Consider the following 23,478-nt stretch of genomic DNA (forward strand, 5'->3'; position numbering starts at 1 on the left):
AATGGTACATAGTCATTAAAAAAAAAATCATTTCTTAGGTATATTTGTGACCTTTCCAAGCTCCCCAGGTGAGCCTTACTTTTTTTGGTGATATATAATTAAAAGATAACATTGTGTAAATAACAGGTATATGTGTTGATTTCATACATTTATATATTATAATATGATTACTGCTGTAGTGTTAGCTAACACCTTTATCATGTCATATAATTATCATTTCTCTACTCATGGTGAGAACAATTAAGTTCTAATCTCCAGTATTTTTTAGGTAGAGTTTCCTCAACTGGGAGGGAAAAGGTGACATAAACTTGTCATTAGGCTACCAACTTCTCTACCCTTCCCCCTCACCTTAATTTTGAGAAGGGGAATCTGAAGCCCAGAGAAGAATTGTCTAGGATCATAAGACTATAATTAATGCTAGGTATTTAAAAATATACTGAAGGAGTAAAGAATTGTAATAGACATAGAAGTACTTATTGATTCAAAGCTTACCATATTGGAATACTCTAAGCATCATTGGAAGACTGAGGATGATGTAAGAGTCACCTTCAACTGCATGAGCAGTTTGTTCAGGATTCACATTTAGTATACTTTTGAACGTTAAAAGGACTACCCATGGTGTAAATCCTCTGAGCTCACATATAATGACATCAAGTTAATGAAACACATTTTCTTAATGAAGAGTGAGGGATATCAAGTTGACTTGAACCACTATGTAGGTGAGTAGCTGTTATAAACTTAAGCAATCAGCATTAAACTTATTAGTGACAATTAGTATGCACAGCTTATTCAGCATATTCAATTAGCACCTTAATGTATTTGGATTATATTAAGTGAGAGATGATCTTTTAGTATAATTAGTAAGTGAAGTGAGAAAAAAAATTCATCTGAGGCTCTCGTTAGGAGGACCTTGTTAATTTGCTGAAGTAAAGCTTAAATAATTTTTGTGAACTTCTGGATATTTGTTTGATTTGCTCAGTATCAGCTAAGTGAGTAGTATTTAACAGAACTGTTTGCAATGACGGAAATATTATGATGTCCAAGATGGTAGCCACTAGCCACATGTAGCTAATGAACTTTTTTTTTCACAATTAAAAAACCCCAGCTTTGTTGAGATATAATTTATATACCAGAAGATTCACCCATTTAAAGTGCATCACTTGATGGTTTTCAGTATACAGATTTGTGCTTCCATCCCCATAATCTAATTTTAGAACAGCTCCATCACTCTAGAAAGAAAACTTCTACTCATTAGCAGTCCCTCACTGCTCTCTCACACCCCTTCCAAGTGCTGGGCAACTTCTAATGTACTTTCTGTCTCTATAGAGTTGCCTATTCAGGATATTTCATATCAATGGAATTATACAATATGTGGTCTTTTGTGATTGGCTTCTTTCATTTCGCATAATGTTTTTAATGAGTTTTTTAAGTGCTGCTAATGTTGGAATCTAAAATTTTATAATTTAATTTGATTTATTTAAATAGCCATATGTAGACAGTATAGACCAAGTTGCTCAAATGTTCAGAGCTGCCAAATAAGTCACTTCTCAAGTGTGAAGAGGAATATGATTTTTCATGGATAATATTTTACTTGAATAATGTCTTAAAATTTAAAAAAAATGTCAAAATTACCCTATAATTTCAGTATTATTTTCATTTTGCAGTTGATGTAATGAAGGCTTTGAAAGATAAGTAACTTGTACAAAGTCACATAATTAATAAGTATATTTTTATTTTTGATTTTATTTATTAATTTCTAGGGGTTTTTACATTATGATCAGAGAATGTTGCTTGTATTATTTTAACATTTTGGAATTAATTGTGATTTTTATTGGGGCTGTTGGTCATTTTATGATGGTTTTATGTAAACATAGATCGTAGTTTTTATTTCAGGGAACAGAGTTTGATCTATAGTTAGTCCTACTTTATTATGTCACTTAGATCTTCTATATTATTCCTTAATTTTTTTTCTTTCTGGTCTGTCAAAGACTAAGAGAGGTGACTAAAATTCTACTTTTGTGTTTTTCTTTGTAATGCCTATAGTTCTTGTTTTGTGATATATCTTTTGATGCATTGATAGTCTTGACCTTTTAAAATCTTTACTATGAATATCTGCTTTTAACATTATACAGTGACATTTTGTCTTGTTTATGTTTTATGACATGAATTAAAATGGGTTGATATTAAGGTTACAATGGATTCTTTCTTTCTTCCCTCCTTTCCTTTCTCTCTCTTTTCTCTCCTCCTTTCCCCATCTTCCCTCTCCTACCTCTTTCCCTTCTCTTCCTCTTCCCGCTTCTTTCTTTCTTTTTCTACATTTGCTTTAGATAACTTTGTCCACAGTTTTCTTTCTTTTCTTAAAAATATGAGTTTAATCCATTTATATTTATTGATATGATAGGTATATTTGAAGCTAGTTCTTTGAAATTATTTATACTTTATGCTTTCACTCTTTCAAAAATCATATATAGTCCCTATTCTTCACTTTCATTGTGTAGTTCTTTATGAATAGGAAATAATTCCTATATTTAAGAAGATTTGCATTTTTGTTCCAGTAGTTAACTTATAGCTATTATGTTATATATTTTTGTTAATTCTCTAATACTTTAGACATTATCTTTTACTTCTCTGCTATGAACAATCATAAAACTAGTGTATTTCTCTTCTTTTCTCCACTATATTTTAGTTAATTTTTTCATTCTTAGTACTTTATAATGATAAACGTTTATGCTTTGTTATTTTAGTTGAAGGCTTTAACAACATCTTTTGAATTCTAGTTGTTAAGATGGAGAAATTAATATACCTATTCTAACTCGATTCATTTCCCTCTGCTCTCAATTTATGTTAGATTATTCGTAAACGTCAAGGTATATAACACATGATACATTTCACAGAATCAAAGATGCCACCTATTGTGAGAAGCAACATACTTTTGGGTCACATTTTCAATGGTTTGTAAAACTAATCGATAATTATAAAAACTAAGAAAAAGAGGATTGATGTTTTGAATTAAGTGCTTTGTCATGAGTGTTTGAGACTGAAATATAAATTTGGAACATGGTATTTGAGGACAAAAAGGCAAGATTAGGTTCTAATCAAACTGAAATAGACATCAATCTTCATTGCACGTGCTGAAAGTTGGAAAATGAAACTTTGATGGGATTAAAAAAAACGTTTTATTTATTTTTGGGAGAGAGAGAACTGGGGAGGGACAGAGAGAGAGGAGGACAGAGGATTCAAAGTGGGCTCTATGCTGACAGCAGCAAGTCTAATTATGGGCTTGAACCCACAAACATGAGATCATGACCGGAGCCAAAGTTGGATGCTTAACCAACTGAGCCACCCAGGTGCCCCTGATGGGATTTGTTAAAGTTTTTTTGTTCCAACATATTTGATTTTTTTTTTTTAGTACACAAAATATCTTTTTTTAAAAAATGTTTTTATTTATTTTTGAGACAGAGAGAGACAGAGCATGAGCAGGGGAGGAGCAGAGAGAGAGGGAGACACAGAATCTGAAGCAGGCTCCAGGCTCTGAGCTGTCAGCACAGAGCCCGACACTGGACTTGAACTCACATACTATGAGATCATGACCTGAGCTGAAGTCGGATGCCCAACTGACTGAGCCACCCAGGTGCCCCAAGTACACAAAATACCTTTAACACCTAATTTATGATTTGTGCTCTGTTTTTTTTTTGAAGACTGAGTGTTGATTACCAGAAAACTGTGTATTAATTTTTCTAGACAAGCCATATAAAGAGAATTAAACAAACTTTTGGAATACAAAGAGTCACAAAATCTCCAGTAATCATAAGTAATGGATCCGATAACTGATTTTTTATTCTTTATTTTTGTATGCAGATCGTATTTCATTAGAAGAATAAGCTTGAGTGGAAATAGAAGCCCAGGTAAACTTCTACAGTTAGAGCAAGAAAGCCTAGCATTGCCATAGTGATTTTTTTTTTTATGCTTCCGTTCTCATAATAACTTTAGAGATATATATCTCTTTTCTTGTTATTTTGATTCATGACTAAGACACATTCTTTTGTTTGTTTGTTTCAGAGAGAGCTTGTGTGTGCACATGCAAAGAGGGGAAGGACAGAGAGAGGGAGAGAGAGAATCCCAAGCAGGTTTTGCACTGTCAGAGCAGAGACCCACAGGGGGCTCCATCTCATAAACTGTGAGATCATGACCTGAGCCAAAATCAAGAGTCAGTTGCTCAACCAACTGACCCACCCAGGTGCCCCAAAGACATTATTCTTGAGTAGCTAAAATAGCTAAATAATAAAGACAGGCTAAATAAAAATAAAATAGCTAAATAAAAATAGCTAAATAATAAAGACAGGCTAAAAGGAGAAAAAAATTATGGAAATAAAATAGATTATCATAGTTTGCAATATATTTTAAGATTGACTGTTTTCATGATTCAATACTTATAATTATCAACATATTTATGATAATATTCTTCAGTTGGGTGGACTGATACATGGATATTTATATGACAGCTAATTTTAGTTAATCCAATTTAGGTAAATATGATTCATTGGAAAATATGAAATTATGTCAGAGAAGTATAAAAAATTAAGACATTACATTTACAATTAGAAAAGAATGGGTAAGGGTAGTAAGATAATGGTGTCTCTTGTGATCTTTGCTTATTGCAAAGCTTTATCCCAATATTCTCCCATGGAACATTTCTTTCAGTGATGATACTGAAGGGTGAAGATCTGCTCAATCTTATGGGATGAATGAGTTAGGTCTGGATTTAGGTTTTAAAATAATGTATCCAGCAAGAATGTGCTGTGTTGATTATTTCGAGCTCAATAGCTAAATATATGTTTTCCAAGCTCCAAATCAAGTTTGGCTGCACTGTTACCCTTGCACAATGAGCTCCCTGAGAGCTGTCCTGCTTAGCCTTGTACATCACAGCATTTGTAGGACTGCACCGTTGGGAACTCTGGCTGGCACAGTGAATGTATGCAGGGAATAGTGTTAAAGAAACAGAAAAACCATTCAGGCAGCAGCTTAAATGTTACATACCCAGAGAAGGCTGCTTGTTTTCCAGTCTAAGACCCTCACTATCTTATCTCAGACCATTCTGTTCTTTTCCTTTGTCCCAATCTCACAACTTCTGCATTTGCCTGTTGGCTTAATGTCTGCCTCTGTAAGCAGGCTATCAGCTCCCTGACGATGGGGTGGCTTTGTTTTGTTCAGCTCTGTATCTCAAGCACCTAGCTGGAAAAATAAAAGACCAGGTAAACATCTGCCGAGTGACTGGATGAATGAAAGAAAGCAAACGTATAGATTTTAGAAAGATGTCATAGGTATATAAAGTTAAGAATGCAACAGGGAAGATAAATGAGATTCATTATTTTATTTGCTTTGCTGATTCTAATCAGTGGCTTGTTACTATAGTTCTAATATCATTGGAAGATACTGTATTTGAAATTTTTATTTTGTGTGTCGTATCAGATATGTAGATTCAGAATATATTTAAAAATAATGGCAGCTAAAAGTGTCATGTGGCAGCAGATCCGTACTCAGAAGAGTTGACTTTCCCTTGTGCGTCTATACATCTTTTTCACTGACTGTGCTGAGGACATATGTGTATGTCCCCATTATAACTGTGCAGATGGTTCCAGCTCCACGAGTCTCAGCACCTTCATCTACCCAGTGGATCTGCCAGTGACTGCGTTATACCTACCTACAGGGTAACTGTGAGAATAAAATGAAACTAAGTAATACCACTTTATAAACTGTAAAGCTCAACACAAATTGAAAGGATTATTATAATCATTAGGACATACAGTCTTACCACTGTAAACATTTATTACTATTTTCAAAAAATGCATAAACACATTTCTGATTCATAACTTTGTTGATAGGAATATGTGCACAAACATTTATGCACGTGTAGCCACAGGAGACAATTAGATCACAGCTGGATTCAAGTGCATTTTTTATGGAAGAGGAAGTTCTGCTCTTACCTAAATAGAGGGACTGAGGAGATTCCTAGAAGAAAAAATTTTGCTTGTGTTGAGCTTTGCTTGGTAACCTGGAATAATGAGAAGGTAATAAAAAACAAATCTCTTGTCCAATTCTTATTGGACACTTTTTTTTTTTTGGTATTAAATAGTTTACTAATGCAACCCCAATCTGTTTGTTCCATTATTTATATATTTTTTGAGTCATGTCTTTACTTCTCAGAGTTTTAGGGTTAGTTTGCTGGGAGGTTTATGTGATGGTAATCATTAATCATAGAAACAATTGGGAAGACCAAGCCTACATTGTCATTTTCCCCCAGTTGGGTGCCTTACCCAATTTTTCGATTATTACAGTCTGCCAAAAAAAACCCTGTGTGTTTATTAGAAATTGAAAACTATTACCACCCTACTGCACTACAGGGAGACTGATGTTTGATTTACATTTGCTACTTTGTTGCCTTTCAAGAACATATTAAAGCTTCCAGCTTCCATGCTTTTGTATTTTTGCTCATTTTTTTCAGGGGTGTGTGTTTAAACCCTAAAACTGAATTCTGCCTTTTATTTTTCCCACTGAAGACTTTCTGCAAACTTATAGCTAATGTTTTAATTTTGTTCAGCCAATATTTTTTGGGTTCGTCACGTCTAATGGGCAGAGAAGGTAAAATCTACTAAAGAGTTCTAAAGCATAGTCTTGACATTGGAAAATGTGTGGTCTCAATGGAGGAAGGAAGCATGCACCCGGGAGAGAGGGAACAACAGAAGACCAACACTGCTGTTGGAGGAGTGGTGTGGACAGTACTGGGGGCCCTGGGAGAGGTGTGGACACTCACTTCTTTAGCAGATCAGTGAAGGGAGAGTACAAGGTGGCCTAGAGATTTTAGCAATGTCTTTAAGCATGAGTTAGGCTTAAAACTTTGAAATTTACAATTTTCTACATTTGGAAAAGACACTTTTGTTTGGAAGGGCAAGACTCAGGAAGAAGTATAGCCAAGAGAAGTTCCAGAATTGGGGTTCTTGAATGAAAATATTTTTAATTTAGAATTTCATGGTAATATTTAGAGATGTCAAACTATTGAATAGGAGTAAAACCATTTTTTTCCACTAAGGAGAATTACCGTCATATATAAAATCGATAAAAGTGGAACTAGAACTGGCTTGGGAAAGTGGGGCATGTACGGGCAGCCCCGAAATCCACCCATTCTCCCCACCCCCCCGTGTTGCCCGTGAGTCTCCCCCGAGGAACCCTGAGGCTCAGCAAGATACATTTTTACAGCCACTGCTCAGAATATTCAAGATGCTAATACATTGAGAAGGCAGAATTATCAATTACTGGCCAAGTCCTTACTGTCAAAGGTAGCATCTGAGTCTTTGTAAGTGGCATCATTTATGTTTTGAGATCACTTTCTAGTTTTTATTGTACTATCTCTTGGTGCCTAAAAGTTGTGGAGGAAGGATTTATATGAGGCCAAATTAATATAACCATTCAAACCCTCAGAAGATTGTTTGGAGAGTGACAAAGTAAATAATATACATATGCCTTTATAAGGTTTTTGGTTCAGAAAGCTTTTGGAGATTAAAACGAGCAAACAAAAAACCCCTCTAGATAGAGGTACTAATTGTCTAACCTGAAATTTGTTTTTGTTTTCAATATGTGCAATTTATTGTCAAATTGGTTTCCATACAACACCCAGTGCTCATCCCAAAAGGTGCCCTCCTCAATGCCCATCACCCACTCTCCCTTCCCTCCCACCCCCCATCAACCCTCAGTTTGTTCTCAGCTTTTAAGAGTCTCTTATGCTTTGGCTCTCTTCCACTCTAACCTCCTTTTTTTTTTTTTTTCTCCTTCCCCTCCCCCATGGGTTTCTGTTAAGTCTCTCAGGATCCACATAAGAGTGAACACATAGGGTATCTGTCTTTCTCTGTATGGCTTATTTCACTTAGCATAACACTCTCCAGTTCCATCCACGTTGCTACAAAAGGCCATATTTCTTTCTTTCTCATTGCCACGTAGTACTCCATTGTGTATATAAACCACAATTTCTTTTTTTTTTTTTTAATATATGAAATTTATTGTCAAATTGGTTTCCATACAACACCCAGTGCTCATCCCAAAAGGTGCCCTCCTCAATACCCATCACCCACCCTCCCCTCCCTCCCACCCCCCATCAACCCTCAGTTTGTTCTCAGTTTTTAACAGTCTCGTATGTTTTGGCTCTCTCCCACTCTAACCTCTTTTTTTTTTTTTCCTTCCCTTCCCCCATGGGTTTCTGTTAAGTTTCTCAGGATCCACATAAGAGTGAAACCATATGGTATCTGTCTTTCTCTGTATGGCTTATTTCACTTAGCATCACACTCTCCAGTTCCATCCACGTTGCTACAAAAGGCCATGTTTCATTCTTTCTCATTGCCACATAGTACTCCATTGTGTATATAAACCACAATTTCTTTATCCATTCATCAGTTGATGGACATTTAGGCTCTTTCCATAATTTGGCTATTGTTGAGAGTGCTGCTCTGAACATTGGGGTACGTGTGCCCCTATGCATCAGCACTCCTGTATCCCTTGGATAAATTCCTAGCAGTGCTATTGCTGGGTCATAGGGTAGGTCTATTTTTAATTTTCTGAGGAACCTCCACACTGCTTTCCAGAGCGGCTGCACCAGTTTGCATTCCCACCAACAGTGCAAGAGGGTTCCAGTTTCTCCACATCCTCGCCAGCATCTATAGTCTCCTGATTTGTTCATTTTGGCCACTCTGACTGGCGTGAGTCTAACCTGAAATTTGAATCTGGTAACTCTATCAGTTTGGAAAGTTTCCCCCCTCCACCATCCATCATGGAATCGTACATTTATTCACATCACTTCCTGCTACTCACTTTATATTTCTGTTAGAGCATTTTTAATATTGAGCTAATATTTTATTGTAGTTTGAAGTTCTGTCTGGTAGTTAAGTGCTCAGTTAAACCACAGTAGTCCCAAGGGACCCAAATAACTTACAACGATCTGGTTAAAATGTTGAAATTAGTATCTAATACTTATTGAGATCTTGTCCGGTGCTAGTCCCTGGGCTGTTTTGCGCGCACATTGGCTCATTAAATCTTCACGGCAACTTTACACAATATAGCCCCATTTTATTCATGAGAAACTTGAGGCCCAGGAAATTAAGTAACTTAATCAAGGTCGCTCAGCTAGTACATGTCGGGATGGGTTAGATCTAAGTCTGTGAACTTCAACACCTATGATCTTCCAGGAGGCTGGTTTTGTGGTATACACTAACCAGCTGATAAGACTGGGTCATTTGTCCTGCTCTTTAAATGTAACCCTTTTGTATACATACATGGCATTGAGGTCTGCTTTTTAGATTTTATTATTTTTTTAAAAAAGTTTTTATTTATTTTTGAGAGAGAAAGAGAGTGAGTACACATGGGCAGGGGAGGGGCAGAGAGAGAGGGGAACAGAGGATCTGAAGCAGGCTCTGTGCTGACATCAGCAAGCCTGATATTTGGCTCGAACTCACGAACTGCAAGATTACGACCTGAGCCCAAGTCAGACGCTTAACCAACTGAGCTACCCAGGTGCCCCCACTGAGGTCTGCTTTTTAACCAAATGTCCCAACACACTGCCAAACAGTGGATATGAAGAAGACTGGAGGAATTATCCAGTTATAGAGGATATATCCTGAGACTTGGGGATATATTTGAATAGTTGCAGTTGAGAAGTCAATCCCATTAAGTTAAAAAAAAATTCTTATATAAAGGTGAAAACATGCCCGGCAAGGCTGATAGCATATTTAGCATATGGTCAGCCTAGTCCAGAGCTGAACCTGTTTGCCTATGTTTTTAGTATTTAGCTTCAGACATCTCTGAAAACATCACAGCCAAAGTTGGCATTTTCAGGGCAGCCGTGTTGTAAGTCAGGAAGGACACAAAACTTTCATTATGCAGTCAACCTCCTGTTGGCTTTTAGAATATTTTATAACTTTGCTAATTACAGACATCTGCAAGGCACTCAGGGTCCGGCAATTACACAAAAATTGAGGCAATTTGATAAAACCCTGGTGTTAAAAATTCATTTACCTTTTTAAGTCTTTTTCTCAACTGCGATCTATAATATGCCCCGCGGCAGGTCAGAGAGCCACATGACTGCTACAAATATTTGTGAAGAATTTTGAATGGGAAATGCTTTGCCAATGACTCCATTTTCACATTTTATCTTACCTTTTGAAATATTTTTAAAACAAAACCCAAAACACAGAGATGAATCCCTTGAAATTTGTTTCTGAGAGTCAGCAAAAGCAATTATTCTTTAAAGGAGCTTCTCTTGAATTCTTTTTTTAAAAAAAAAATTTATTTATTTTTGACAGAGAGACAGAGGGAGAGAATGCATGTGCACGTGATGGGGGGATGGGCAGGGAGAGAGGAGGATAGGGGATCTGAGGTGGGCTCTGGGCTGAAAGTAGAGAGCCCCATGTGGGGCTCGAACTCAGCAACCATGAGATCATGACCTGAATTGAAGCCAGATGCTTAACTGACTGAGCCACCCAGCACTCCTTGAATTCTTTATATTTCTCCATCTTGACCTTAGGAATGTGGAAGGTATAATTTAAATGTCAGGATATTTTTTTTTTTACCCCAATATGCACTTCATTGCCATCATAAACATCATCTGCAACATGTTTAGCACATTTGGGACAAAGCTGGACAGAGTGATTTTTTTTTAATGAGACCAAACAAAGAATGTTTTGAATTAGTTTGACTTCATGAAAGGGCCATGCTGATGAACCTTATTTGCCTCAGAATCTACAAAGAATGTAATATCTCCTTTATGGCTCTCAATGTCATATAAAATGTTGAATCGATATTTTATTGATCTTTTAAAGTTTTCCTATTTTAGGTTACAAAATGCAGGTAGGTCTCCATTTTCTGAGAAGGTGACACCAACCTTTTTATATTTCTTCCAGGCTTTGTCTGCAGAGAGGTTAGAATAGCCTTTAACACAGCTCTTTCCGTTGCTGAACCGGAGCCATGTTTCTTCTGTAGTTTCTCACGGAAGATGCAATCCGTCCTCGAGGACTGTGGAGGAGAGTTCACGCCACTTGCTCTTCCTTGAATGTTCTAGACTGTCAGGTTCTATTTGGTAGTTTTCTCTCTTCTAAAACATGTCTTTTATTTTGCCCAGCTGTTTTTATGTACCCGCAGCAGCCTTCCCCATTGTTCGTAGCAGTGCCCCTGACTTTTCCCTTTTCCATTTCTGTTCCTCTTCACTCCCTTCCCTTTCCTTCGCTCTGTTAATTTCTCTTCTTAACTCTTCTCAGTCTTTTTACCCTTTGCGGTTCAGGGCTTTGGTGTGACACAATTTGACATTTATAATTCTCTCTTGGCAATCTGCAACACATCACATCTTCAGTGTTCCTTTTGCCATAGGTTATTCTTAAATATTTCTTATTTTTCTTTTCTTTCTTTCTTTCTTTCTTTTTATAGGCTTTGCATGTACTAAGCTTCAATGGCTCCAGACACAGCTAATGTGAAGGCCAAAACATGGAAGTGCTAAACCTATCATGTGTTTTAAGGTTTTTGAAATTTTCGTTAGCGGGTGAGAATGTGCACAAATCTCAGTATTAATGACCCATGGAAACTGGGGAGCAGGAAAGACATAAATGTCCATGACGTCCACCAGTTTGGTTGGTTTTCCTTGATGACTATGGAATTTTTAAATAGGTTGACTCCATTTTTTTTTTTTTTTGCCAGAATTCTCAGGGTTTCCTTTTTTTTTCTTTTCGAAGGCCTATTTCTGATACATATCAGGTTTGATATATATCAAAGCGATAACTCTTAAATGGAAAGCACAATCAGAGGAGGTGAGAGAGCGAAGAACTGGTCGCAGTGTTGCTGCCTTCACTCTGGTCCATCTGGGAGTGTGGAGAACTGAGGACAGAGAGATCTGGGCAGTAGCCTGTCTCCCAGCATGCCTCCATCTTGGGGCTTACCAGGTAAATTCCCACTGTTTTCTATAGATAACCTTATTATGATTTAGTCAGTAACAGAACATTTTGCAAATAGTAACATCTTTCTGTCTTAAAATGGATTTTGTTTTTCTGTGCTCTCTTCCACTTGGGGCAAAGCAATGAAATTAAACAAAGAAGAATATCATGGAGGCTCTCTCTCTCTCTCTCTCTATATATATATATATATATGTATGTATAATGTATATTTTCCCCCGTTTTTCGACCAGACCAGGACTATCTGAAAAGAAAAGCCAGGCACATCCATTTAAATTTTATATCAAAGTTCCCCAGGCATGGTCTTGGGACCACTTGTATCAGAATCACTTTGGAACTTGGTTACAACGCAGATCCTGGGCCAGTTTTCATAAATTCAAGCACCTTCTTTAGGCATGTGGACTGGTGTACAAGTTATATTTTAAAAACTCCATACCTCAAGCTGTTCCTAAATATAGTGAAGTTTAAGAACCCCTGTACTATGGGACCATCAATGGGTCCTTCTCAAACAAAATTATCAAGTAGGTGAAACTTAGTCTCCTTTTTATTAAATATTTGCTTAACTGTGTCTTTTACCTGTAACTCCAAGCCACTTGTGTTTTTACTTCTCCCTGAAAAATCTCTTGTCAAACCAGGATAGCTTTAGTTAACGCTATGTTAAAACAAAATGCAGATTCTGAAAAAAATTGGAAAAAGCTTGTAAAATCTGGAGCAGAGTGAGGACTATGGAACAAAGTATTTTTCATTTACTAGAGTAATCTACTCAAATCATAGGGCTTCAAAGAGGCAAGGGCTGCCATGTGTATATGTATTATCTATTTAAGCTGAAAACTTTCAGCTTTAGGAAATTTCGGCTCCTTAAACAGTTCACTCCCTTCACAGCTATGTCTGAGATGCTGCATACATTTTTTTCGAGTTTTATTGAGATACAATTAACCTATAACATTGTGCAAATTTAAGATACACAATGTGTTGATTTGATACTCTTTTATATTGCAATAAGATTACTGCGATAGCATTAACTACACTTCCATCGCATCACATGATTACCTTTTTTTAGTGGTGAGAACATTTAAGACTTACTCTCTTAGCACTTTTCAAGTATACAATACAGTATTGTTAACTAAAATGACAACACTATGCCGTAGATTCCCAGAACTTACTCATTTTCTAACTAAAAGTTTGTTCCTTTGACCAACATCTCCCCACTTCCCCCAGCCCCAACCCCTGTTAACCATCATTCTATTCTCTATTTCTATGAATTCAGTCTTTTTAGATTCCACATAAAAATGATATCATATGGGGGTGCCTGGGTGGCTTGGTCGGTTAAGCATCTGACTTCGGCTCAGGTCATGATCTCACGGTCTGTGGGTTCGAGCCCCGCGTCGGGCTCTGTGCTGACAGCTCAGAACCTGGAGCCTGTTTCAGATTCTGTGTCTCCCTTTCTCTCTGCTCCTCCCCTGTTCATGCTCTGTCTCTCTCTGTCCCAAAAATAAATAAACGTTTTAAAAAAAATGATATCATATGGTATTTGTCTTTCTCTGTCTGACTAAGCATAATTTCACTTAGCATGATTTCCTCAAGGTCCATATATGTTGTCCCAAATGGCAGGAGTTCCTTTTCCATGGCTGAATAATATTACATTGTATACACACACACACACACACACACACACACACACACACATATACATATATACACACACACACATATATGTATTGTATATATTGTATATTATGTATATGTATATGTATATTGTATACATTGTATATACACACACATATATATACATATATATACACACACACATATATATGTGTGTGTGTGTGTGTGTATGTGTGTGTATATATATGTATGCATATATATGTGTGTGTATATATATATACACCATATTGGGTGTATATATATATATATACATATGTGTGAGTATATATGTGTACATATGTGTGTGTATATATGTGTACATATGTGTGTGTATATATATACACCATATTGGGTATATACAGTGTGTGTGTGTGTGTATATATATATATATATATATATATGGGGTATATATATATGTGTATATGTATATGTGGTATATATATATGTGTGTATATATTATATACACACACACACACACACACACCACATTGGGTATATACAGTGTGTGTATGTATATATATATATATGTATATATATGTGTATGTATGTGTGTATATATATATATATATATACACACACTCACACACACACACACACCATATTGGGTATATACAGTGTGTGTATATATGCATATAAGGTGCATTTTCACCCATCAACAGACAATTTCGATTTCTTTGTTATTGTGGATACTGCGACAATAAAAAACATGAGAGTACAGATATCTTTTTGATATCCTGTTTTCATTTCATTTATATATATGCCTAGAAGTGGGATTTCTGGATCATATGATAGTCCTGTTGTTAATTTTTTGAGAAACCTCCCTCCTGGTTTCCATCATGGCTGTACCGGTTTATATTCTCACCAACGGTGCACAGTGTGTTCCCTTTTCTTTACGTCATTATCAACACTTGTAATCTCTTGTCTTTTTGATGATAGTCATTCTAACAGGAAGTATGTTAAATGAAAAAGCTTCTGCATAGCAAAAGAAACAATCAACAAAATGAAAAAACAACTTAAAGAGTGGAAGAAAATATTTGCAAGTCATACGTCTGATAAGCGGGTAATATTCAAAATATATAAAGAACTCATGACTCATTAACATAAAAAGCCAATCAAATTAAAAAATGAGCAGAGGAACTGTATAGACATTTTTCCAAAGAAGACATACAAATGGCCAACAGGTACATGAAAAGATGTTTAATATCACAAGTTATCAGGGAAATGAAAATCAAAACCACAATGAGATATCATGTTGAATGATTAGCATAATTTTTTATTAATGCTGTCAGAAATGACAGAGGTTTAAGTAAATAGCCAACAGTGTTTTAAAGAGTATGAGTCTAGGGGTGCCTGGGTGGCTCAGTCGGTTAAGCATCCGACTTCGGCCCAGGTCATGATCTCGCGGTCCGTGATTTTGAGCCCCGTGTCGGGCTCTGGGCTGATGGCTCAGAGCCTGGAGCCTGTTTCCGATTCTGTGTCTCCCTCTCTCTCTGCCCCTCCCCCGTTCATGCTCTGTCTCTCCCTGTCTCAAAAATAAATAAACGTTTTTTTTTTAAAAAACAAAATAAAGAGTATGAGTCTATTATAATTGATTGTACAATCAGCATTGCTTCTAAGTTAAACAGTACCAGAATTTTAAAAGGTAAAATTAACTGAAGATGCTCACAACTCCTAAAAACCAATACATTTTTATTTTTATGTTTTCTCTTCTAGTACTTGTCTACCTTTATATTTATTTTTTAATTTAATAATGTTCTGTCTTTGTATTATTATATTATCATTTAATGTTTTATCATAAACTAGTATATTTTCCAGGCATTACATAGCCTTTAAAATTATTAGTTTTAATAACTACATAAAAGTCCACTGGCTTTTAAAAATCATTCCCTAATTGCTCAACATTTAGATTGTTGTCATTTTTTAGTTTAGAAGTTTTATGTAATAGAAACCTTCATACTTATAGCTTTTATATCTCAGCAGTGGGACCACTGAGTCATCGGGTATGAACAGTTTTATTCCTCCTGATAGACGTTGCCAAATGGCTCTCCAAAAGCATTGTACCAGTTTATGTTGCCATTAGTGATAAATGAGTTTGTCTTTAACAATCTAGCATTAATATCCCATTATCTACCTCTCTTGTTTTCTCCTGTAATTGTACGTGATAGATTTTAGATAGATTTTAGATCATGTATATCAATAACTTTTGAAGAAAATGTGAATGAATCAAAAGAAATGTAGCATGGAAATTGTTTTCTTTCAAAACATTAATCCACTTTTATACAACAGATTTTACATAATTCCCCTTGATGTTGAATCCATTGTCAATTTTTTTCCTCTAAAAAGGGGTTTATCTATAACTTTGCCTTTTCCCCCCTGGGTATGGAGCTATGTATGTATACTTTATTATTATTTGCAATTGTTTACTAATATGCAGTTTATTATTTGACAAAAGATAGAATTTACTAAACTCTTCCTTTGTTGAATTTGTTCTAAAAGCATTCATGTCCTGTTTAAGATTTAATAACGCTGGCTTGTATAGTAAAAGATTGACCTTGCATATATGATATTACAGGAAGTGTTACAATTAATCATAAATACTCCAAATAAAAATTGAATTATTGATTCCTAGAAACAGAGAATTCAGGTTCAAATCATTTAAAATTTTCAAGGGGCAGGAAATCCCAATGAAGGAATACATTTCAGTCAACAACAGTCCTCTCTTATCTGGAAAATTTAACTTTGTTTTCTTAACTTGCCACTTTAAGAGGAAATTGGGAGAGGAAAAAGGAGCATCTTTTTTAGCATCCATATCAACCCAAATAAATCTGGAAATCATTGGTGTTACAGATGTCATACCTGGATAATCCTAACATCTAAGTCATTGTGGTCATTTATGTTCTGTAATAAATTACCCCAAAACTTACTAGTAAAAACCAGCCAAGAATTTTATGGGTCAGTAGTTTGGAGAGAACACAATGAGACAGCTTGTTCCAGCTCCGTGATGTCTAGGGTCAGCTGGAAGCCTCGAAGGCTGGAATTTGGTATCATCCAAAGGCTCATTCACTCACTTATTTGGTGGTAGATCAGGGGTTTTGGCTGGTTCAGTCCCCCAGACCTAACAGCCCAAGAGAAAGACATGTGGATGCATATCCTTGTAAAGACCTAGACTTGAAGTTAGACAGCCTTACTTTCACTGTACTGTAGTGGTCAGAGTGGGCACAAGCCCCATCCCCATAGATGAAAGCTCTTGGTGTGAGGACTGCTAAAGTCACTTTGAAAAAGAAACGAGGGCTGGGGCGCGGCGGAGGGGGGGGGGGTTGGGTAATGTTGCAGTCATTTAGGAAAACACAATATGCTGCGCAAATGATATGAAAAATAGATTTGTCATATGCTATTTTTTTCTGAGCTTTTAAAAAACTCAGTGTGGAGGAGGTTTTGTATTCTACAGATAACAGTTATAAACTCTCTTCAAAGGGTAAAAAACAACTGTTTGAAGAAGGGAATGACACTGGTTGGCCCTTTGCCTGAGTACAGAGCCCTGTCAGCATCATAAAAAATAACTGACACTCTGGTAGAAATGTGCAGTCATACTGGCTTGGTAAACCAGAGGATAAGGTTTGGATGACCACAGCAGACTGAAAGTAGAATGGAATTCAATCTCAGGAAGAGGAGAGCCAGAGAGCTGAAGATTTACATTCTACATATAAACTCTTTTCAATTCTCTGGCTGACCTCTGAGCTCCGTATGTAGGGGTGGATGATAAGCAAACCAACTAAGGATTTAAAACCAACCAACGAACCAAACAAACACTTTAACACAGATTTCGTCTTCCACTCATCAAAGGGATTTTAGTCCAGCTAAACTGTTTGCTAACACAGACCAATCAAACAGCCAATCAACGAACCAACTAACCATTATTCTTTTGAGGAAAATAACAGAATCCAGTGACTCTAAAGGTCTGGGCCTCATCCCCTGTGAAATGTAGACAAATACCTCTGGAGTAGGGCCAATCTTTCTAGGTAAACTGGTATAAATTCCTTTGTAATGACAAACTCTTAACCCAGGTACCAAGTTTCAGCAAAATTTGCTCAAAAAACTCTAACTGTACAGAATCACAAACATGCCATCTCTACATAGCATAGACTCCATTATACGAATTTCTAGAAGAGGTAAAACGAGTCCCTAACAATAATAATAAAAAAAGACTTAAAACAGTGGCTGCCTCTTGTGGGGGAGGTGGACACTCACTGGCAAGGGGTGTGTGGGGACTGTCTGGGAGCTATCTTGTTATGTATCTTGACAGAGGTTTATGCTACATTGATGTTTACATTTTTTACAACTCAGTAAACATCCAATGAAAATTTTTACATTTTGCTGTAAATGTATATAATTTTATCTCAAAAATGAAACCATAAAAATGGTAAACTCTAGTTAATAAAACAAAAGGAGAAATATTCAGAAATAAGCATAGTTCAAAAAACATAAAAAAATTAAAATGAATTGTTGGGTGAGGGGTGCATGGGTGGCTCAGTTGGTTAAGCGTCCAGCTTCCACTCGGGTCATGATCTTGCGGTTTGTAAGTTTGAGCCCCGCATCAGGCTCTGTGCTGACAGCTCGGAACCTGAAGCCTGCTTCGGATTCTGTGTCTCCCCCTCTCTCTGCCCTACCCGCCTATGCTCTGTCTCTCTCTCTGTCTCTCAAATATAAATAAATGTTAAAAATTTTTTTTTAAAAAAGATGAATTGTTGGCTGGATAAAAATATGAAAAAGCAAATATAATAAAGTGAACTGTAGTATCTGAATAGTGAATTTGTGCAGGGCTGGGACTCAGGAGAGGCAAGGGAGGCACACAGCTTGCAAAATTGGAGACACTCACTTTAGACTCGTGCAAGTACATGGCGGGCCCCTGCGAGCAAGTGCCTCTTTGAATTTTGCACCTGTGTGCCTCTCTTCCCTCTCTCTAGTCCCAGCCTACTCCATCTACTATGGTCACACTTATCCTCTTGGTAGCAACTGGACGTAACTTAGGTGATAGTCATGGAGGACTGTGCTCAGATCTTACTGTGGGGAGCGCAGTTAGCCAAAAACCCCTGACTGTAGGTGCTTTTAGGATCTTCTGCTTTGAGTTGAAGTCTTGGGCTTTCAAGGCAACCCTCAACTAATGACTGAACATGGTGGTGACAAAAATGCCCACTATATCTGGCCTGTGAGGAACTCCTCTGTGGACAACCATTGGGATAAATGAGACTTTCACCACAGTCTGAGTCTTTTCCTGCCATTTCTCCTTTCCTTTTCCCTGTCAACTGTGTTGGACCTGCATCATGGTCTTAAGCCTTTCTCTGCCTACCTTGCCCCAGTTTTCCTTCATCTTTCACAGGTTTTGCTCCCAGCATATATGTACTTCTAAGTCCATCTTGGTGTACATCCCAGAGGATGCAACTACCATGTATAATTCCTGCCCAAGTTTGTGTACCTGTTTAGTTCCAGGTCTCTGCTTTCTTGCCTATACAGCTCACCCTTTAAAAATAGACACCAGTCCTCTGCCTTACTTGGACCCTCAGGCAAGGTTCTCCAAACCTGGGTCTGCTGTTTCTGTAGACCAGCTCAAGCACCTGTCAGCCGGCCATTGTCAGTCTGCATGTTCCTCTTGCTTTCTGTATTTGCTACTTCTGAACCCTTTATAGTCCTATTTCCTCCTTTTAACAGTTAACCACCTTTTACTAGTTGATTATTTTTGAATGAAAATTTCTGTGTTCTAATTACTGTGTGGCTTCTGGTTTTTGATTGGACATGAGCGGCTATAGAACTGATGATGAGAATGGTCCTCGTAGAAAAAGCTTTAAAGATGGAATTTTAGAGATTGGTCTGGTCATGTCCTTGGGATCTGGTGCAGTGCTGCACTTTTTATCAGGAGAAAATGGGATGATAGTCCATGACATACAGTAGCATCACGATTAATGAAACCATCCATCATCTGTCATTGTGATGAAGTGCCAATTTGAACCAAATGCCTTGAGAGCCCAAGTGGCTGCTGTACTTGACTGTTAAAGCAGCAGTGGTGACTGCAAGAACTATGGTGTTTTTCATAAGGAAATTGGATCACTTGCAGAAAAAAAACAAGTGATAAGCTAAGGTCCTTCTTTAAATTCTCTGCTTATGTCATGATCTCAGAACCAGAGAAATTTCATGGCTGAAAATCAAACACAAAATTAATTTTAAGCATTGCAGAATTACAGCATCAGCTGAACCAAAAGCGTCAACCTTTTCTCATGTGAAATTTACATAATTAACTATAAAAAATGAGACCCTAAAAACTAAAATCAGGACATCTGGTTGGAATCGTATGGAAACAGTCTTGAACTCCCCACGTTACTCTGAGTCTTTCTTGCCAGTGGAAATAGCTTTCCCTCCTGTGTCTAAGGGTATGAGAATTTCTTTGCTGGAAAATCATGACAAACTTACCTTGGGCACAGGTCTTGCAAGGGGGATGTTCATGCTTTTTCATATCCACCCCTTGTTGCCACTTGACCTATAACTGGGGCCAAATCTCAATATGCTTCAGAACTCAGGTATAGAAGTCAAGAAGAAATAGAATTGCAAAGTTTGCTGATTATAATCCATAACATGGGGAATGTATGTGGAAGTGGATTCTGGGGGTGTTAGACCAAGAAGGACGGAAACGACACTGGAAGGGTGGGACTAAGTACATTGATATAGGTGCAATTGCTGAAATTTTGCATTGACTGTGCTAGCTCATGGAGCTGGAAGTGACTCTAACAATTTCTTTGGTTGGTTGACCAAACTCTAAACTCAGTGGTGGCTTATGTTTACTGATGCTGAGATACCAGTGCTTATATGGCATGATATTAGGAATTAAAATGCCCAGAATTCAATCTCTTTACCCAGGTGATGACAAATACATTAAGGAGGGGATCACCTGCATCCTTAAAAAAGATCTGGGCTCACTGTCCTTTGTAGCCAAGCATGAATGCAGATAATGTTATCATTGGCATAGATTCCTTGATTTTAATAGAGATGATAGGATCTTAGAGTATCAGAAGTCAAGTGACCAGTTGAGGAAAGACAAGTTGTCACATTTATTAGAAAGGTCAGCAGGGACATAACAATAATCAGAACTTACAGAAAATTGATCACAGTTTTCCTAGGAATGGAGTAGATGGGAAGTCTATGAGAAAATGGCTTAATTATAACAGAAAACCCTTTAGGACTAGTGATTAAATGCTTGAGGAAGGTCATGGCCTTTCCCTAGGTGTCCAGACCTAAGCCTGTTCATAGATCCAGAGCTTCTTAATTGAAGGGAAAGTCAGGTTCTTTTCAGGAAGAATCCTGAAACATTGCCATAAGTATAAACTATGAATCTATCTTCAAGCTTGCATACATATACTAGAGTGACTCTGCATCAGGGAAAAATTCTCAGACCTTTGGGAATTGCTAAACACTGTCTCTAAATTGTTGCTAATTCCTGGTGACCCCAGTGTAGTTGTGATCAGGTGACACAAGGAGTCAACCCAGGTGTGACCCACAGTATAACCAGCTAGTTCATAGGCCCACTTTGTTATCATTTCACTAATTTCTGAATTGGATTGGAAATACTTGGCACTTGGAAGAATCCCCGCATTGGCCTGTGACCCATGGGTTAAGGGCCATCATGGTAGGAAGGGCTAATGGAAGCTTCTGAACTTTTCTGCTTCTCACCACAGTAGTAAGCCAGAAGCAATACCACATCTCTGGGAGGATTTTCACATATTAGTGGTACCATCAAAGGCAAAAAGTGAGGGGGGGCGGGTAATACCTATCACATTCTTTTTTAACTTGCTTACTTGGCCTATGTAGGAGTTGGATAGATTTTAGAGAATGACTGTGGATTATTGTAAATTTTATCAGATGGAGACAGCAGTTGTTGTTCAAGATAGAGCATCTTTACTGAAGAAAATTAGCATAGCTTCTGGCACTGGATATGCAGTTATTGACCTGGTCGGTGTTCTTTTCTTCATATTGTAAGGGTCACCAAAGGCATTTGCTTTAACCTGAGCTAGTATTACACCTTCACTGCTTTGCCTGTCAGCCTACCTGCTCTCTGCTGCAATATAGCCTTCAGAGATCATTATTGCTTTGAAATTTGACCAAATGTCACTGGGGTCACTACATTGAGGACATCATGCTGTTCGGATATAATGCAACACGTGGTCAAGTACCTTCTTTTCCTCCCGCTGCCCTTCACCCGTTTTGCCATCCTCCTACCCTCTTCTCCTCTGGCAGCTATCAGTTTGTTCTCTGTATTTATAGGTCTGATTCTGCCTTAAAATTTTTTTTAAGTTGTTATTTATTTTGAAAGAGAGCGAGACCGCGTGCAAGCAGGGGAGGGGCAGAGAGAGAGGGAGAGAGAGGACCCCAAGCAGGTTCCCTGCTGTCAGCACAGTGTTCGCGCAGAGCCCCAGGTGGGGCTCCACCTCACGAATCGTGAGATCATGGCCTGAGCCAAGATCAAGAGTCAGATGCTTAACTGACTGAACCACCCAGGCACCCCCTGAGACTGCCTTTTTATAAAAATTTGAGTATCGTCGACACACGATGTTACATTAGTTTCAGGTGTAGAGCATGGTGGTGGGACAAGTATATGCATTATGCTGTGTTCGCCATGAGTGTACCTACCATCCGTCACCCACATCACGATTGTGATATCATTGGCTCTGTTCCTTATGCTGTGCCTTTTATCCCCATGACTTACTCATTCCATAACTGGGAGCATGTATCTCCCACTCCCCTTCACCCGTTTTGCCTAATCTTCTACCTCGTCCCCTCTGGCAACCATCGGTTTGTTCTCTGTATATAGAGGTCTGATTCTGCTTTTTGTTTGTTTATTCAATTCATTTGTTCTTTTGTTCTTTTTTTTTTTTTTTTGATTCCACTTATGAGTGAAATCATATGGAATTAAAAAAATTTTTTTATGTTTATTTATTTTTGAGAGACAGAGAGAGAGAGAGAGAGGCAGGTAGAGAGGGAGACACAGAATCTGAAGCAGGCTGCAGACTCCAGGCTGTTAGCACAGAGCCCTACCTGGGGCTTGAACTCCCGAACTGTGAGATCATGATCTGCTCAACCAACTGAGCCACCCAGGTGTCCCTGTTTTTCTCAGGCTGAATTATTTCACTTAGCATAATCCCTGCTACGTCTATCCATGTTGTCACAAATGACATGATCCCAGTCTTTTTTTAGGGCTGTGTAATATAACACTCTCTCTTTCCCTCAACTACCACATCCGCATGCTCTGCTGTGAGGACTACACCCCCTGCACCAGCTCTGCCGCCCCTCAGCCCTCCAGCACCAGCACCAGCACCAGCACAGGACAAAGATCATCGGGGATTCCTAGGCTGCAGACTAAGGCCACCCACCCCTCCTCCCCCCATGACCTCCCAGAGTGTTGGTGTCCACACTACCCAGACTCTTTCCTCCTTAGCGTGTTTGTTAATAAAGTACTTTTTATGTCTTAGAAAGACATGTGTCAACCAGGAGCAGGGAGATAAAATCCTACCATCTTTCAGAAGACTGTCGTCTTAGTGAAGTTTCTGGAAATCCAATGCTCAGGAACACATTGCGATATCTTCTTCAAGTTGGAAGGCAAGTTGCTGCTGTCTCTTGCACCACCTATAAAGAAAAGAAAAAGGCATATTTGATAGGTCTCTTTCTAAGTTAAAATTTTAGATTTATAGAAGACATGAGCAGATAGTACAGAAAATTCCCATATACTCCTTGACACTCCACCCTCCATATCTAATGTTCTTTAATTGGGATTTGTTTGATGTTTTCTTCGTGATTAGACTGGGGTTATGGGTTT

General features: G+C 37.8%; 1 long non-coding RNA gene across 1 annotated transcript in view; it reads right to left on the bottom strand.

Moving 5' to 3' along the window:
• Positions 1-23,478, bottom strand: part of LOC123586012 — a 61,834-nt gene that overhangs the window by 16,348 nt on the left and 22,008 nt on the right. Inside the window, exon 2 of the long non-coding RNA XR_006706536.1 lies at positions 23,176-23,288. This is a non-coding gene — a long non-coding RNA (uncharacterized LOC123586012). The remainder of the gene's footprint in view (positions 1-23,175; positions 23,289-23,478) is intronic.

This window comes from Leopardus geoffroyi, chromosome C3, assembly GCF_018350155.1.
Source record: "Leopardus geoffroyi isolate Oge1 chromosome C3, O.geoffroyi_Oge1_pat1.0, whole genome shotgun sequence".
NCBI lineage: Eukaryota > Metazoa > Chordata > Mammalia > Carnivora > Felidae > Leopardus > Leopardus geoffroyi.